Source organism: Nomascus leucogenys, chromosome 4 (assembly GCF_006542625.1).
Source record: "Nomascus leucogenys isolate Asia chromosome 4, Asia_NLE_v1, whole genome shotgun sequence".
Taxonomy (NCBI): Eukaryota; Metazoa; Chordata; class Mammalia; order Primates; family Hylobatidae; genus Nomascus; species Nomascus leucogenys.
This window is the reverse complement of record NC_044384.1, coordinates 60,833,611-60,853,076: the sequence shown is the minus strand read 5'-3', so window position 1 is coordinate 60,853,076 and position 19,466 is coordinate 60,833,611. Positions and strand designations below refer to the sequence as shown.

Here is a 19,466-nt window from a genome sequence, read left to right as displayed (position 1 = left end):
GTGTCACAGACCACGATCACTCATATTTGGCTCAGAATAATTTTTTTCAAATATTTTACAGTTTGACTCTTTTCATTGACAGACTCAGGGCAAGTTCCTTCCACCTATAAGCCTGTAAAATTAAAAACAAGTTATTTATTTCTAAGGTCCAATGGTGGTACAGGTATTGGGTAAACGTTCCCATTCCAAAAGAAAGGTATCAGCCAAAAGAAAGGGTCAATAGTTCCCATGCGAGTTTGAAACCCAACAGGACAGAAATTAAACCTTAAAGCTACAAAACAATCTTTCTTGACTCCATGTCCTGCATCCTGGTGTGAGGGCAGGCTCCTAAGACCTCACATAGCCCTGCCCCCATGGCCTTGCTGGGTTCAGCCCCATGGCTGCATTTACGAGTTGGGGTCTGGTGCCTGCTGCTTTTCCAGGCTGAGGGGGCAAGTTGCCAGTGACTCTACCATTCTGGGATCTGGGAGGACAGCGGCACCATTCCCACAGCTTCAATAGGCAGTTTCCCTGTGGGTATTCTGTGTGGGGACTCTAATTCCACATTTTCCCTTAGCACTGCCCTAGTAGAGGCTCTCTGTTGGGGCTCTGCCATTGTGGAAAGTTTCTGTGTAGCCGCTGAGGCTTTCCAATACGTCCTCTGAAATCTAGGTAGAAGCTGTGAAGCCTCCTTCACTTGTACAGTATGTGTATCTGTAGGCTTAACACCATAAGGAAGCAGCCAAGCCTTAGTGGTACCCCCAAGCAGTACTGGTGGCCATTTGAGCTGTGGCTGTGTCTGTAGCAGCCAAAATACAGGGAACATCCTGAAGAGGCACAGGACAGTGGGGCCTTGGGCTTGGTCCCAGATCCATTCCATTCTCCTAGGCCTCTTGGCCTGTGATGGGAAGGGCTATCTTGAAGACTTCTGAAATGCTTTTGAGGCCTCTTTCTTATTGTCTTGGCTGTCAGTATGTGGCTGCCTTTTAGTCATGCTAATCTCTGGTTGCTCCACAGCACAGCCCACTTGTATTCCTCCTCTGAAAATGCTCTTTCCTTTTCTACCACACAGCCAGATTGGTAATTTTCCAAATTTTTAGGCTCTGCTTCCCATTTAATTTTAAGTTCCAACTTTAAGTCCCTTCTTTGCTACCATATCTGATTACAGGCTGTTAGAAGCAGCCATGCCATTTCTTTCTTTCTTTTTTTTTTTTTTTTTTTTTGAGATGGAGTCTTGCTCTGTCACCCAGGCTGGAGTGCAGTGGTGTGATCTCAGCTCACTGGCCATGCCATTTCTTGAATGCTTTGCCACTTAGAAATTTTTTCCACCAGATACCCTAGGTCATTATTCTTAAGTTCAACCTGCCACAGAGCCCTAGGACATGAACACAATGCAGCCAAGTTCTTTGCTAGGGTATAACAAGGGTAACCTTTGCTCCAGTTCCCAATAAGTTCCTTATTTCCATCTGACACGTCTTCAGCCTGACCTTCACTATCTATATTTCTGTCAGTATTTTGGTCACAACCACTTAACTAGTTTCTAAGGAGTTCCAAAATTTCCCTCATCTTCCTTTCTTCTTTTGAACCCTCCTAACTCTTTCAATCTCTGCCTATTATGCAGTTCCAGAGCCTTTCCACATTTTCAGGTATCTTTATATCAATGCCCCACTCCCAGTACCAATTTTCTGTATTAGTCCATTTTTTATTGCTGTAAAGAAATATCTGAGGCTGGGTAATTTATAAAGAAAGGAGGTTTATTGGGCTCACGGTTCATGCTATACAAGAAGCATGGCACCAGCATCTGCTTGGCTTCCGGTGAGGCTTCAAGAAGCTTTTACTCATGGCAGAAGGCAAAGGGGGAGCAGGCATGTCACATGGTAAGAGAGAGTGCAAGAGAGCTGGGGGAGGTGCCAGGCTCTTTTTTTTTTTTTTTTTTGAGACGGAGTCTCGCTCTGTCGCCCAGGCTGGAGTGCAGTGGCGCAATCTCGGCTCACTGCAAGCTCCGCCTCCCGGGTTCATGCCATTCTCCTGCCTCAGCCATTCTGAGTAGCTGGGACTACAGGCATCCGCCACCACGCCTGGCCAATTTTTTTTTTGTATTTTTTAGTAGAGACGGGGTTTCACTGTGGTCTCGATCTCCTGACCTCTTTTTAACAATTAAATCTGGTGGTAACTAATAGAATGAGAACTCACTCATTCCTGAGAGGGCAGCACCAAGCCATTCATGAGGAATCTACTCCGATGACCCAAACACCTCTCACCAGGCCCCAACTCCAACATTGGGGATCAAATTTCAACATGGGATTTGGAGAGCACATACATCCAAATAGTATCAAGAGGATTCTAAAGAAATTAAAAATAGAACAACCATATGACCCAGCAATCATTCTTCTGGATATACACCCAAAGGAAAGGAAATCACAACCTTCTAAAGATATCTGCTCTTCCATGTTCATTGCAACAGTAGTCACAATAGCCAAGATATGGAAACAATCTGAGTGTCCATCAATGGTCAAAAGAATAAAAAAAAAAAAACTGTGATACACACACACACACACACAACACACACAACACACACAATGGAGCGTTATTCAGCCTTAAAATTGAAATCCTGCCATTTGCCATGAATGAACCTGGAGGACATTGTGTTAACCAAAATCAGCCAGACACAGAAAGAAATATATTACAATTTCACTTATATGTGGAATCTTAAAAAAAAAAAAGTCAAATGTCCAGTGATAGAAAATAAAGCCATGATTACCAGGGGGTGTGGTCGGGGCAGGAAAATAATGCAAAATAGCAGATACGTAGGGAGGGACAAGTCTAGAGACCTAATGTACAAGAACTATAGTTAGTAACGTTGTATTGCATTTGGGATTTTTGCTAAATGAATAGATTTTAGCTGCTTTTTCTACAGAAAAAAGTTACCATGTGAAATGATGGATATGTTAATTTGCTTCACTCTAGTAACCATTTTTTATTATCTATATGTATCTCATAACATCACGTTGTATACCTTAAATTTATACAATAAAATTTATAAAAAGGAGTTTTTAACTACAAAGGATGTAATATTCATTTCCTTTTAACATATGTAAATAGAATGAAGTACATTAATAGAATTTCTGGTGTTGACCTGTTCTTATATCCTTGAGTCAAGAGGTATTATTGGCTTACATATTGTTGGATTTGGTTGCTAATTTATACAGTGTCAGGACTTCTCATCTATGCTTGTGAGTGAGGGTGAAAAGCAACTTTCCTTTTTCTTAGTGTCTGTATATTAAGAGAAAGATTTTGGTATTAAGATTATTCTATACTTTCTATACTAAAAAACAACATGTAGAGTCTTTTCTACACACTGGGATAGTATTTGTATAAGTTGGAATTATTCAGGTTTTCTCTTTCATAATATCCATGACTTTTGAAGTTAGGTATTTTCAAAACTAGAATATATAGATGTTTATTTCATCTAAGTTTTCAATTTTATTGTTATAAAATGTTTACAAATTCTACTTCAATGTTATTAGTGTTTTATGTATGAGTTATATTCCTTTTATTGCTTAATAATGTTCATTTGTTTTCTCTCTGCTTCTTCTCTTTCTCTCTTGCTCTCTCAAGACACACCAGAGATCTGTAAATTTTAATTAGTTTTTATTATGGAACTGACTATTGTCTTTGGAAATTTTATTTATTCTATGCTTATCTTCTGTTAATCTAATGACCATAAAATACAAATGTGTACACAGGATATTTACATCCTAACTTGCATTTCCATTTTCTTTTTGGTGTACTTTGAGGAATAGCTTCTAAAAATTAGATTCAGTTAATTTTATCAATCATTTTGGAGATTTTTGTCCCTGTTACCTAGGTAAGAAATCTTTGCTTATTGTAAGATTGAAAGATTTTTTTCCTAGGTGTTCTTTTAAAAGTTATGGATTTTAGCTTTTGTGTTAGGTGTATGATTTATTTTGAGTTAATTTTTGTGTATGTAGTTAGATAAGGGTCAGTGTTTATTTTTCTCTATATGGATCACTATTTGTTGAAAAGATATTATTTCCCAATTCCAAAAAGGCATTGATAACTTTATAGTAAATCAATTGACCATATATGTCTGACTATTTGTGGTCTCATTATAGTGTTCTACTGATTTATACACTTATCCTTTTAGAAACACTATGCAGTCTTGATTACAGCAATTTTAAATTTATAATTAAAAATGGAGTCCAAAACCACAGTGAGATACCATCTCACACCAGTTAGAATGGCCATCATTAAAAAAGCAGGAAACAACAGGTGCTGGAGAGGATGTGGAGAAATAGGAACACTTTTACACTGTTGGTGGGACTGTAAACTAGTTCAACCATTGTGGAAGTCAGTGTGGCGATTCCTCAGGGATCTAGAACTAGAAATACCATTTGACCCAGCCATCCCATTACTGGGTATATACCCAAAGGACTATAAATCATGCTGCTATAAAGACACATGCACACGTATGTTTATTGCGGCACTATTCACAATAGCGAAGACTTGGAACCAACCCAAATGTCCAACAACGATAGACTGGATTAAGAAAATGTGGCACATATGCACCATGGAATACTATGCAGCCATAAAAAATGATGAGTTCGTGTCCTTTGTAGGGACATGGATGAAACTGGAAAACATCATTCTCAATAAACTATCGCAAGGACAAAAAACCAAACACCGCATGTTCTCACTCATAGGTGGGAATTGAACAATGAGAACTCATGGACACAAGAAGGGGAACATCACACTCTGGGGACTGTTGTGGGGTGGGGAGAGGGGGAGGGACAGCATTAGGAGATATACCTAATGCTAAATGACGAGTTAATGGGTGCAGAAAATCAACATGGCACATGGATACATATGTAACAAACCTGCACATTGTGCACATGTACCCTAAAACCTAAAGTATAATAAAAAAAAAAAAGAAAAAAAAAAGTGGAGTCCAATACATGCAGCCAACAAACATATTTTAAAAAGCTCAACATCACTGATCATTAGAGAAATGCAAATAAAAACCACAACGAGATCACGTCTCACATCAGTCAGAATGGCGATTGTTAAAATGGTAAGAAACAACACATCCTGGTGAGGCTGTGGAGAAATAGGAATGCCTTTACACTGTTGGTGGGAGTATAAATTCGTTCAACCATTGTGTAAGACAGTATGACAATTCCTCAAAGACCTAGAGACAGAAATGCCATTCTTACCCAGCAATGTCATTACTGGATACATACTCAAAGGAATATAAACATTCTATTATAAAGACACATACATGCATATGTTCACTGCAACACTATTCATGACAGCAAAGACATGAAATCAATCTAAATGCTCACCAACTAGACTGGATAAAGAAAATGTGGTACATATACAACATAAAATACTGTGCAGCCATAAAAAGGAATGAGATCATATCCTTTGCAAGGACACGGATGGAGCTGGAGACCATTATCCTTAGCATACTGGTACAGGAACAGAAAACCAAATACCATATGCTCTCACTTATAAGTGGGAACTAAATGATGGGAACACATGGATACATGGTGTAGGGGAACAACACACACTGGAGCCTGTCAGAGGTTGTGGGCTGGGAGGATGCAGAGGATCAGGAAAAATAGCTGGATGCTGGGATTAATACCTGAGTGATGCGATGATCTGTGCGGCAAACCACTGTGGCACATGTTTACCTGGGTAACAAACCTGCACATCCTGCTCATGTACCCCGGACTTAAAATAAAAGTTGGAAATAAAAAAAAATTAAATTGGGTCAAATTTTATTTCTCCTTTCTAAAATTTACTTTGCTATTTTATATCCTTTGCATTTCAGTTTATATTTTAGAACTAATTTGTTGATCTCTGTGGAAAACGTGACATTTTGATTAGAATTGCACTGAATCTATAGCTCAGCTTGAAAAAAAATCGAATGTTTCAAAGTATATACATGCCTGTCTACATTTTGTAGAACTACTTTATTTTTCTGAGCAATGCTTTGTCGATCTTAAACACTTATCTTGCATTTCTCTCAAACTATTTTATATATATTTATACTATTGCAAGATGTTTGTCCATATTTCATTTTCTAATTGATTATTACTAGTAATACTGAAATAATTTTTGTATATTAATCTTTTATCATGTGCCCTTATTAAGCTTGCTTTATTAATTCTAATAGTGGCTTTGTAGGTGCTTTAAGATTTTCTACACACATAATTATGTAATCTGCAAAATAAGACAGTTTTACTTCTGTTTAAATCTAAATACTTTCATTTCATCTGGCCTTATTGTACTGATTGGAATTCATTTGAAAACATTCTTCTTTTCTAAAATTAGTAATTAAAGTTATACATTTTTCTCTAATTATCATCTGCAACTCCAAATTCTTATAATGTCTTGGTCTGATTTGGTGAATGTTTCTTATGAATTTGAAGAAAAAAGAATTCTGCCACTGCTGGATATACTTTATTAATTTCAGTTAGGTTGAATTGATTGACAGCTTTAAGTTCTTCTCTATCCATGCTGATTCCTCTTTACTTGTTCAATCAATTATTAAAAAAAGAAATAATTGAAATCCTTTACGTTAAGTGTGGGCTTGTCTAACTGATCTTCCACATCTATTGGTTTTTGTTCTATGTAGTTTGGAGCTCTGTTATTAGGTACATTCTTAGTTAGAAGTGTTGTTATGTCTTTGATGGGTTTACCCCTTTATCATTATGACATACACATTTTTCCTAATCTCTGATAATATTCCGTGTCCTAAATTTTTCTATGTCTGATATTAATAAAGCATCATTCTAATAATTAAAGTATTCACGATATTTTTCCTATACTTTTAACTTATTTTTGTTGTGATATTTCTGTTTGTAGTAGTAGTATCGATATTCCCCTATTTGTAATGTATTCTTTTTCCTGTGGCAGTTTTTCAGTTTTTTTTTTTCCTTTATCACAGTCGTTTGTTAGTTTTTTTTTCTCCCTTTAATTATCATGTATGTTGATTTGTGTTTCTTTTTTGTTTTTGCTTAGGGTTTGTTCAGATTTGTGGAATTCAGGTTTAAGTTTTCATCAAATTTGAAGTTTTTTGGCAATTATTTTTTAAAATATACTTCCTATCTACTCTTTCCCTTTCTAGATCTCCAATTAAACAGATTTTGGATTGCTTGATATTGCTTCACACATTTTCATTTTCTTAAGGCTTTCCTGTTTTTAAAGAAAGCAACTGTATTTCTCTGAATGCTTTAGTTTGGATCATTTCTATTGTAATGTCTTTAAGTTAACCAGTCATTCATTTATTCAGCCAGATCTAAACTTCAGCTAAGTCCATTTTGTGGATTTTTAACTTCAGATAATTGTTTTTTTTTTTTAGCTCTGGGAATTATATTTTTAAATATGTCCTTCCTTCATTTCCTTGTTATGTTTACTCCTTTAAAACATTACACATATTTAATATCAATTTCAAGTTCTTGGGTTTTACTATTGGGCCTTGTGCTGTTTCCTTCTAGGCTTTCTGCAAGCTACTCAGGTCTTGCTAGAGAATGAGTGTTTATGTGATACCAGTTGATCATGAAGCCTAAGCTTCCTGTAATGAAGTGGATATCATTTTATCTAGCAAGCCATACACATGGGTATAAGCATTAGTGATTTATCACTAAGCGGAAAGGGCATAAAAGGCAATTGACTTAGGCAGGTATAGAAAGTACAAATAAGTTGTAAGTGGGTGACTCAGACTCCTTTATCACCAACTTCTGCTGCATTGCCTCCTTTCAATACAACCGAAGTGTATCTTTTTATTTATTTATTTATTAGATTGAGTTTCTCTCTCGTCACACAGGCTGGAGCACAATGGCATGATCCCAGCTCACTGCAACCTCTCCCTCCCAGGTTCAAGCAATTCTCCAGCCTCAGCCTCCTAAGTAGCTGGGATTATAGGTGCCCACCACCACCCCCGGCTAAGTTTTTTTGTATTTTTAGTAGAGATGGGGGTTTCACTATGTTGGCCAGGCTGGTCTCGAACTCCTGACCTTAGGTGATTCACCCACCTCGGCCTCCCAAAGTGCTGGGATTACAGGCGTGAGCCACCACGTCCGGCCACTATCCGGGAAGTATCTTATGATCAGTTGACTAAAGAAGAAAAAATTCAAAGCTTAGTTTCAGATAGGTAGGTCTGCAAGAAATGCTGATGTCAACTGAAAGAGGATGACTGCAGCATTTTAGCCCCACTCAGAGGTGATCGTAAAGGAAAGCAGTGAAGGAAAATTTTCCCTGTGGGCAAAGTTTGGATGCTCAGTTTGAAGTGAGTTGCCAGAAGTATACTGTTGAGCCTTAAGCAACAAAGGTTTAAGTGTGCAAGTCCACTTATACAAGGATTTTCTTCTTTGCCACCGCTGAGACAGCAAAACCAATCCTTTTCCTCCTCCTCAGCTTATTTAATGTGAAGATAATGAGAAGAAAGTTCTTCATGATGGTTCACTTCCATTTAGAAAATGGTAAATATAGTTTATCTTCCGTATGATTTGCTTAATAACATTTTCTTTTCTCTAGCTTATTTTATTGTCAGGACACAGTATATAATACATGTAACACACAAAATATGTGCTAATCGATTGTTTATGTTAATGGTAAGGCTTCCCATCAACAATAGGCTATTAATAGTTACGTTTTGGGAAAGCCAAATGTTATACATGCATTTTCGACTTCATTAGTGTCTCTGCTCTTAACTCCTGTGTTGTTAAAGGGTCAAGTGTGTGTCTGCAACAGTTTGAGGGCAGTTGCTAAGTCTGGTTGAATGGTCAGTGGCTTGGAAGAAACAGGATTGTGAGTGGGTGAAAAGGAAGTCTCGGGGAGAGGCATGTAGCTGGATTGCTTGCAGTTGGCACAGACTATGAAGATAGGTACGTCTCATGTGAATACCACAAAAGGGCATCTTACCAAGGAGGGGGCTGCTAATTAGAAGGACAAAATGAAGGACTCAGAGGATGTCAGTTAGCCTCTTTCATCAGCCACCCCAGTGCTTGCTCAATGGGCCCATGGACATAGTGGCCATGGTGGCAGCAATGAAGGCTCTTCATGAAGTCTGCAACAGGGCATCCCTTTGTTGTCTGGTTTGGCTGTTGTTACTGCTGAGTGTCTAATCTGCCAAAACAGATACTAACATTGAGCCCCTAAGATGGCACCATTGATTGTGGGACCAGCCAGCCACCTGTGGGTAGCTGAATACATTGACCTTTCACGTTATGAAGCAGGCCGACTTGTCTTCACTGGGACGAACAGGTATTCTGCATATGAATTTGCCTTCCCTGCCTGCGTCACCACCTGTGAACTCACAGAATGCCCTACCCGCAATCTTGGTGGTGCTCCATATCATGTTGCTACTCATCAAGGAATTTATATCACAGAAAAAGATGCATTTAGTATGACATCGATCATCAAGGAATTTATATCACAGAAAGAAAGCGACTTGGTCATGGTTTAGTTTAATGGTGACATCTTTTTCTAAATGGTTTATAAAATAATAGTCTGAAAATAATCACATATATTCTATGAACATGATGATAAATTCTCTTTACACATTTAAATGACATGTTATATTAATTAAAAATTGCCTTCCTATAATCTCTGTTAAATTGACTTTTGTCTGAGATCTGCCTATATGATTCAGAATAAATGTGGAAACTAAGGCTCAAAGAGGTTAAGTAATCAGCCCTAATGTCACCCAGCTGGATAGTGGCGGAGACAGGCCTAGAACCGATTTCCTTGTCATACAATAGTGAAATGTATTACCACCTCAAATTGCCTTGGCAAACAAACATAAGGAAAGACATCAGATTTCAGAGTTAGAACATTTTTTTTATCACTTACTTGCTTTATCTCCTTAAAGAATTCATTTAACCACTCTGGAGTTAGTCTCAATTTCCTTATATTCATTATTAAGTGAATAGTGCCTACATTCACTATAAAGGAAATGTGCCTGGCATACAGATGGGTATGCAGTAAGTAGTTACTGGCGAGTAAAGAATGAAAAATTTTTAAACCTTCCATTTTTGATACTACTATTGACTATAACAGAGAGTATTTCCTAAGGAATCAATGAATTCCTGACGTTAGATGCCATCCAACTTGCTGTCTGGCACTAGAAAATGCTTCATATGAATCATGAGCTTTATATTTTTTAAGTGTATTGTTCTGTTCAGGAAAGAGAGGAAACAACATTAGTTTCATATTTTTACATCTCTGAGCATTTTTTATGTGGGAAAGAATTTTTTCTATAATTGATGCTGGACTGTGCTTTGCTACTAAAAGAATAATTTAACCTCTACTTGGGAAACTAAATTCAGGTCTTCTCTGTTAGTTCTTTCTTTGGACGTAGACATACATATTTCAAATAGGTGGTGATATTAAAAGTAAAGTATCATTTTGCTAGATATTCACTTCACTAAAACTATACACTGATGGCCTGGATGGTCTAGGCTGGTAGTCATTTTATATTGATCAAGAAGCTTTTGTCTCTTGCCATTTCCCTTGGTACTACATATTTTGTGGCTTTTAACAGCTATAGATTGAAACAAAAATACCAAACTCTCAATACACAAGCTCTGGTCATAAAAACCATAGAAACGAAAGAACTATTATTTAGTAGTAGTATTCAATATATCAAGAGGGAAAAAAAAGCTCTGTAATATGATATGAACCCGTTTTTGAAGCTCTAATCTTTAAAGCAGGTAACATATCCTTAACTTCTGTGCTGCAGGTTAAATATTTTTATAATTATTGAAACAAATGTAAGCATATTTGAGTTTCACTATTTTTCTACTCCTTATCTAAATGAGTGATATAACCTTCAAATGTGTCTTTTTTTTTAACAATTTTTTGGGAGGTATAAAACAAATTAATGAAATACAAATATATATAATTAAGGTAAAACCCATATAGAATAAATTACTTAAAATTATTTTAATGTATTTTAGTGAATTAGTAAATACAAAAATGATAAAATTATATTAACAAATCAAAATTATTTAGTAATATTAATTTTGTTCATGTTTATTTAATGTCATATTTTACATAAAAATGAGAAAATCATTCTCAGGAGTTAGCTTTGCTGTTAACCAAAAACCTTTTCATGTTTGGTTCCGTATAATAAATAGTGTGCCTCTAAGATTTTATCAACAGAAAAAGCTTTAGACTTGAAGGTGGATATTTATTTCCAGTTCTGGGGTAATAAGGACACTTGGGCAAATTATAATCTGCTTCAACCTAGTTTTCCTTTTTTTAAAAGATGAAAGAATGAGTTTTGAGGACCCATTTAACTCTAAAAACTAAGATACTTGATAAAAATGGACTTGATAGCTATTTAGATCAATGTAGGAAAACTTATTCTTAGGAGCCTATCTGTATCCCTCATTACCTTGTAAATTTTATGAGTGCAAGATTTCGACCTATTTATCTTAGTACACCAGTGACAAATATGATATCTAGTATGTATCCAGTGCTCCATAATTGCAGAATAAATAATTAATGTCATTGCATCAAAGTTAAAACCAGAAAATAGTGTTCTGTTGTGACTTGCTAAAATAAAAATCTAGAAAAAATGCACATGCACACACACACACACATACACACACTTGAATCTTGTTAGAAGACTTACAGGATAACGTGAGAAGTTTCAGATGGCAATTGTTAAGTTAAATCTTAAACACTGTGACATTATAAGTGGTGCAAACATTCAATTAAAGCTACAAAACCCAAACTTATAAGATTGTGTGTAATTTATTTGAAGAAGCAGTGTCTTCTAGCTTGATGCAGATTCTTCTTAAATTACTAATGAGCTAGACCTTTAAAACTACTTGGCAAGATAGTTTTATTGCTTGCTAATCAAGCTGCACATTTTTATAACACACTCGTATGTAAAATTTAAGAACTCAACAACTTTTCAGATATTTGAAAAACAAAGCTCAGCATTTGCCCTTTTCATTGATTCTCTTCTTATCCTTTCTATTTCAAGATAGTTTGTTTGCATTTAGGGTATGTGGTAACACTGGAAATAACACTAGTCTATTTTTTTCTTATAGAAAAGCTTTCATTTGGGCCTTTTATTATGAGTTTAGTCACTTTTCTTATTGCTTCACTGCTAGTGAATATACATAATGTCTCCCTGTTCTGTGGAAAGTCAAAACGTCAAAATATTTGAAAGGACCAATTCAAAATTTAGTACTGCTGTCTTTTCAGGCCCCAATTCCTGTTATTAGATAGGCTGTGGTGAAGTTTTGCTGGGTACAGGGACATCAAGTGGTCCTGTCCCAGGGTCTGTGTTTGCAGTGGCAGATTGAGGGAGCCTGACCTTGGGCCCCAGGGCAGCACACTCTGGCCCCGGCATTAGCTGGTTCAGGTGGGCTGGTTCTTGGGCCTCCTGGTGTCCTGCTCCTGTGCCAGCAGTGGCAGCAGTGGGCGGGTTCTCAAGGCCTTGGGCAGTGGGTGTGGTGTGGGTGACAGCAGTAGCAGAGGCTGAACAAACCTCTGGCTCCCACGCTGTCCATACTGGTGCTGGTGTTGGCTGTGATGGGCTGAGAGCCAGTTCCCAGATCATAGGCGGTGGCTGCCAGCTGTGGTGGGAGTGGCAGGTTGGGTGGGCCTGACCTCAGGCCCCTGACAGGAGTGCACAGGTGACACCAGTGGTGGACTCAACTGAGCACTGAGTGGCCCCTAGGTCCCCAGATGGGACAGCATGCTCTGGTACTGGAGGGGCTGAGCTGCCCAGGCAGCCCTGACCTTAAGGCCCTCAGTGGTGCATGCAGGGGCTCTGATAGGCAGGGGCAGGGTGATCCCTAGGACCAAGGTGAAATGCAGAGGTGTGGGCAGCAGCAACTGTGCTGCAGCCCTGCTACTCGGGGGGTGGGGTTGTTTTCAGTGGCAGCAGCGCTAAGCAGGCAACTGGGGAGCCCACACTTTGGCCCTGGCTTTGTAGTGGCTCCTGTGGGTAGGAGAATTTGTCCTCAGGACATGTGAAAATGCGTGGCATCTTCACTGCTGGGGGCAGTGGGGTCAGTAGGGTCTTTGGAATGGCTCATGCTTCAGCCCTGGCTGCAACAGCCCCAGCCAGTCACAGCAGGGGCTGCGGGCAGGAAATGTTGATGTGTGGAGGATGTGTGGGGGCAGGGCTGTTGAGCCCCCAGGAATGATGCCCTTTGGTGGGAACTGGACTCTCTGTATGCACTGTGCTATTAGGGATGGGGTTGTATCCAGCATGAGAGCTCTCTCTGGAGCAACGCCGTCCTGCGGCCTCCAGGCAGTGCCCTATGTTAGTCTCTGGGTGGAGGGGCTTCCCTGTGGCTAGGATTGCAGGAGCCTGTGGTGAGAACGTGGACTGCTGGGATCGCACACTTACTCTGTCCTACATTGAGGAGCCCCTCCAGCCTCCCAAATGATCCAGCCCAGCAGGCTGCCTTAATTCCTTCTTCCTTGCTTTAAGTGTTTCTTGTCACTTCTCTGTTGAATTCCAGTGTTCTCTCAGATGATCTATTCAAAGTGTGATATCTACTCACTATGTTGGTTCTTCTGTGTGGAGGTGGCAGTACCAGATGCCTCTAGTCAGCCATCTTGAAGCCCTTCCTCCTTTTGTACAGTTTTGGCTTTTAAAGTATTTATCCTACATATTAGAAATGTAAGATTAATCAGTAAGCATGGGAAGGAGGAACAGTCAAAAACTGAAAGCAGTGTGAAACAAATGAACCTACTATACTCCAAATAAATACCACAATCACACTAAAAAGAAAGAAAGAGAGAGAGGAAAAAAAGAGAAGAGTGGTTGCAAATAAGCTTGTGTGGCTCCTTGGAAGGTGGCAGAGTTTGCTAGAGTGGTTCCTCTTGGCCCTGTCAATACCGGAGTGAGGCCCAGCCAGGATACTGCCTGGAATCCCAGCCTTGCTGGAGTAGGAACAGGAGGGGACAGGGTAAAGAGTGGTCACCTTCACGACCCAGAGTCTACTACAGCACTGGGATGCCAGTTTTAGGAGAGGCACCAGCTTTGACTCTTGGAGCTAGCTGGTGGAAGTGATAGATGAGTATCTGATATTAGCAAGACTTCTACAAAAAGAGGCCCAAGCTCAATATGAGAATTCACAGAAGAACAAAAGAAACCCACAGGCAATGTTGCAACATGCTTGGAATTGTGAAGTGCAGCTTTACACTCCACACAGTTTCAAGAAGAACTGAAATTGGAGGACCTGAAGAAACTAGAACTAATCTTAAAGAATATTTTTACATATAATAAAGAATTTCCATTTGACGTTCAGCCTGTCCCCTTAAAAAGAACTTTAGTACCTGATGAAAAACAGTATTTGGAATTTGAAGAAGATGAAGAACAGGGTGGTGCTGGAGCAGGGTCTCCCGATTCTTTTCCCGCTAGAGTTCCTGGTACGCTACTACTTGTATTAGTCTGTTTTCACACTGCTGATAAAGATTTACCTGAGACTGGGCAATTTACAAAAGAAAGAGGTTTAATTGGACTTACAGTTCTACGTGGCTGAGGAAGCCTCACAATCATGGCAGAAGGCAAGGAGGAGCAAGCCCCATCTTACACAGATGGCAGCAGCCAAAGAGAGACTGAGGAAGACGCAAAAGCAGAAACCCCAATAAAATCATCAGATCTCGTGAGACTTATACACTATCACGAGAACAGTATGGGGGAAACCACCCCCATGATTCAATTATCTCCCACGGGGTCCCTCTCACAACATGTGGGAATTATGGGAGTACAATTCAAGATGAGATTTGGGTGGGGACACAGAGCCAAACCATATCACGACTTTATTACCAAAGTTGCTATCAGAACCAAGAGCAGTGTTACTCACTACTAGAACTGAGAACATTGGTCTGAAATATGCTAAGCAGCACATATCACTACTTTATTACCAAAGTTGTTCTCAGAATCAGGAGTAGTGTTACTCACTACTAGAATTGAGAAAATTGGCCTGAAAGATGCTATATTACAGTTAGTATCAAGGAGCTGAATGACATAGATTTAAGTACTGTGCAAGATACTCCTGTGGCTTTAAGAAAAGAAGATACATACTTTCATTTTAATGTGAACATTGAGCTGCAGAAGTATACTAAAAAAATTAACCAAAGGTGAGGCTGTCTTCTTTAAATTCAAAGACGACGAGCCTACAAAAATGTTTATCAGCACTTCATAGAGATGGATGAAATTAAACCTTGGCCACTTGTAATAGAACTGTACAAAAAACCTACTGACTTTAAAAAATGAAATTGCAATTACAGACCAAGAAACCATTTGCTCTTCATTTATTAATACATCAAACTTTGCACAAGGAATGATCCTGACATGAATAACTTGGAACTTTTGTAAATTTTACTACTCATTAGAAACCATCATAGCTCTGTGTATCACATTCACCCTCAGCAGGTAGGAAGCATGCTGTACCCATGCCAGTAGGCCAGAGTTTCCATAAATCTTCTCAAATCTAGGTGAAGGTCCCCAAACCTCAATTCTTGACTTCTGTGCACCCTTAAGCTCAACACCACGTGGAAGCTGCCAAGGGTTGGGGCTTGAACCCTTTGAAACCATGGGCTGAGCTGTACCTTGGCCCCTTTTAACAATGGCTAGAGCAGCTGGGATGCAGGGCACCAAGTCCCTAGGCTGCACACAGCATGGGGACCCTGGCCCCAGACCATGAAACTATTTTTTCTTCCTAGGCTTCTGGGTCTGTGATGGGAGGGGTGGCCATTAAGACCTTTGACATGCCCTGGAGACGTTTTCCCCATTGTCTTTGGCATTAACATTCGGCTCCTTGTTACTTATGTGAATTTCTGCAGCCAGCTAGAATTTCTTCTTAAAAAGTGGGTCCTTTTCTTTTCTACTGCGTTGTTCAGGCTGCAAATTTTCTGAACTTTTAAGCTCTGTTTCTCTTTTAAAATGGAATGCTTTTAACAGCACCCAAGTCACTTTTGAATGGTTTGTTGCTTAGAAATTTCTTCCACCAGATACCCTAAATTATCTCTCTCAAGTTCAAAGTTCCACAAATCTCTAGGGCAGGGCAAAATGCCACCATAAAACATAACAAGAGTCACCTTTGCTCCAGTTCCCAACAAGTTCCTCATCTCCATCTGAGACCACCTCATCCTGGACCTTATTGTTTATATCACTATCAGCATTTTTATCAAAGTCATTCAACAAGTCTCTAGGAGATTCCAAACTTTTCTACATTTTCCTGTCTTCTTCTGAGCCCTCTAAACTGTTCCAACCTCTGCCTGATACCCAGTTCCAAAGTCACTTCCACATTTTCAGGTATCTTTTCGGCAATGCCCCACTCTACTGGTACCAATTTACTGTATTAGTCTGTTTTCACACTGCTGATAAAGACATAGCCAAGACTGGGAAGAAAAAGAGGCTTAATTGGACTTACCAGTTTCACATGGCTGGGGAGGCCTCAGAATCACGGCACTACTTACATGGCAGTAGCAAGATAAAATGAGAAAGATGCAAAAGTGGAAACCCCTGATAAAGCCATCAGATCTTGTGAGACTTATTCCCAACCATGAGAACGGTATGGGGGAAACTGCCATCATGATTCAAATTATCTCCCACCAGGCCCCTCCCACAACATATGGGAATTATGGGAGTACAATTTAAGATGAGATTTGGGTGGGGACACAGCCAAACAATAACATCTGTGAACCACATAAAGCTGCATCTGTTGCCCAGAGTGCCTTTTAATGGGAGAGTCCATTTACACATTTACAATTGATTACAAATTTACACATTTAGATTGTGATCTAGTCGCTTTCAATTCTGCCCTATATTTTTAACTTTATTTTTTGGTCTGGATTTATAGTTTTGTCTTTCCTCCTTTTCCTTTTTTCTTTCCTTTGACTTGAAATCCATTCCCATCCACATTCCATTCTGTTTTATTCTTTAAGTTGTTACTCTAAAGGTTTTAGTTTGAATATTTAGCTTAGATTCTAGCCTTAGTAACTAGGTTTGTTCACTTCTCAAATCGTACAAAGGACCCAGTACAAAGACCTGCTTTGCCAGCTGGTGTCCAAGGACATCTGTGGTTTATTTATTGAGAAAACCAGAATTGCCAAACTGTTTTGAGGAATCCCCAGTTCAGATCAACTACCGCATTATGATATCGGGGATTCAGGAGACACCAATCAAACTGATGTCTGAAGTCATTAATAAAGAGTTGCTTCATTATTTCCAACTGAATATGAAAGAAGACTGCAATCAAAGGTTTTGAAAATGTTGTGTGGCCCAGTCAGAATCTGAGAACAGAAAGAGTTTGCGGGTGATGAGCAGGAGAGGCCAGGAGGCACAACTAGGTGAGAGAAACAAAATCAGAAAGAGGGGACCAACACAAGAAAAGCAGATTTTATTGACAGCACACTTTGCCTAAGCAGTTTTCACAGAGATTTTGGAATCAAAAGCTCAAGGAAAAATGGGCTGGGCATGGTGGCTCATGCCTGTAATCCCAGCACTTTGGGAGGCCAAGGTGGGCAGATCACATGAGGTCAAGAATTTGAGACCAGCCTGGCCAACATAGTGAAACCCCGTCTCTACTAAAAATTCAAAATTAGCCGGACATGGTGGTGGGCTCCTGTAATCGCAGCTACTCAGAGTGAGAAGAGTCTCAAAAAAAAAAAAAAAAAAAGTTTGAGGAAAAATGAAATTGTAAGAAGTGGTTAATGTTTTCATAAATTAACCCTAACCCCAAAATGTTAACAAATTACTTTTTGTTGCTTTTGTAAAATCCAAGTGACATGTAACTGTCACTGGTGACAGGCAGATTTGGTCAGCAATCTCCTTGGGGTCAGCTCATAGATTTCTTTTTTGTTCAGAAGTTCTCGAAATGGGTGCAGAGGAAATGTCAGACCACAGGTACAATTAGAAAATAAAAGCAACTTCTGTTAATAACAAAAGATAAGTTTAAAAATGTTACCACCACACTTGCTAGACCTTTTAAAGTAAATTATTTGAACTGATGTTAGTTTTCAAGGTAGAAGCTACTTAGGGATGATTTTTTATAGCAATGAGTGGGAGATTTTTTTAAATGAATGTCATTGTGACTTACAGTTGCATTCATTTTTACCTTAGAAAAATATTGAAAGAACGAAATTATGTATGACTAGGGACATTTACATTTCCGGTAGAGGTTTCTATAAAGCAGATTCCATAATGTGTAAAGGAACAGGATTTGTTATAATATATTTAAGCAAAGATCAATTTTCGCTGCTTCTATCTTGACTAAATAAAGACAGCTGGATTTTCTACCTCAGAGAGGCATTAGAAAGTCTAATTTGCAGGAGATTTGTGATAATGACCTGGGAAATGAAATGATAACTGTCGGGCCACTGGCACTTTTTTTAGATCTACCATTTTACTTCTGACATCCTACTTACTAGAAATGAAGAGATTTTCTTTTAAAAGCTCCTATGCAAGGGCCGGGCATGGTGGCTTATGCCTGTAATCCCAGCATTTTGAGAGGCCGAGGTGGGTGAATCACCTGAGGTCAGGAGTTTGAGACCAGCCTGACCAATATGTTGAAATCCTGCCTCTACTAAAAATAGAAAAATTAGCCGGGCATGGTGGCATGCACCTGTAATCTCAGCTACTCATGAGGCTGAGACAGGAGAATTGCTTGAAACCAGGAGGCAGAGGTTGCGGTGAGCCAAGATTGCGCCATTGCACTCCAGCCTGGGCAACAAGAGCAAAACTCCGTCTCAAAAAAAAAAAAAAAAAAAAGTTCCTATGCAAGAACTTCGCTATTTCATTAAATTAATCAGGTAAATGTAATGGAATAAATGCTTGCAAAGAAGCCTGTCATAATTTAGGATCTAAGGTTATATTAATCGATATTAAGTATCTGGGCAATTTCCAATTTAAGAATTATAAAAAACATTTTCAAAAAAATGTTCTTATTAAAGGTAAAGTATCTTTGTCTAATTCAAAGCTTATTTAAGGGTTATATATGAAATAAGGTAAAGAAATCAGGAAATAAGAGATGTAAAGAAAGTTAAAGATGTAAAGTAGTATTTCTGGTAAAAAAGAAAAATAATTTTATATAAGAAAGAATCTTGTGTGGTAAATTTTTGTCCTAAGATAAAAATAATGAGGTTGTTCAAGAAAGAGGGATATTTAAGACAAAACAGTCTAAACATGCTGTGAATGAACTATGTACGCTGTAATAAAGTTAGTAAGAAGGACTTCTTAAAGGATGTAATGTAAAGGAATTGTTCCATTTTGTAGATTGGTATCATTCAGCTTCTTTAAAATAACCATTTTAAGAAAAAAATTCTTAACCTTAAATGCTACAGAATGTAAGAGCTTGTTTGAATTAATGCAGGATGCACAGCTTATTACTGAACAGTCTCTGAGTATATGCTATCCAAATGCACAGGGGGTTATTCCTGAGAAAGCAATTGGCCTAGAGGGCCAGATAATGCCATTATAA

The 19,466-nt window shown here is 38.7% G+C and overlaps 1 pseudogene; it reads left to right on the top strand.

The window, feature by feature from the left end:
- Positions 1-15,330, top strand: part of LOC100588592 — a 123,429-nt pseudogene extending 108,099 nt beyond the window's left edge.
- The last annotated feature ends 4,136 nt before the right edge of the window (positions 15,331-19,466 follow it).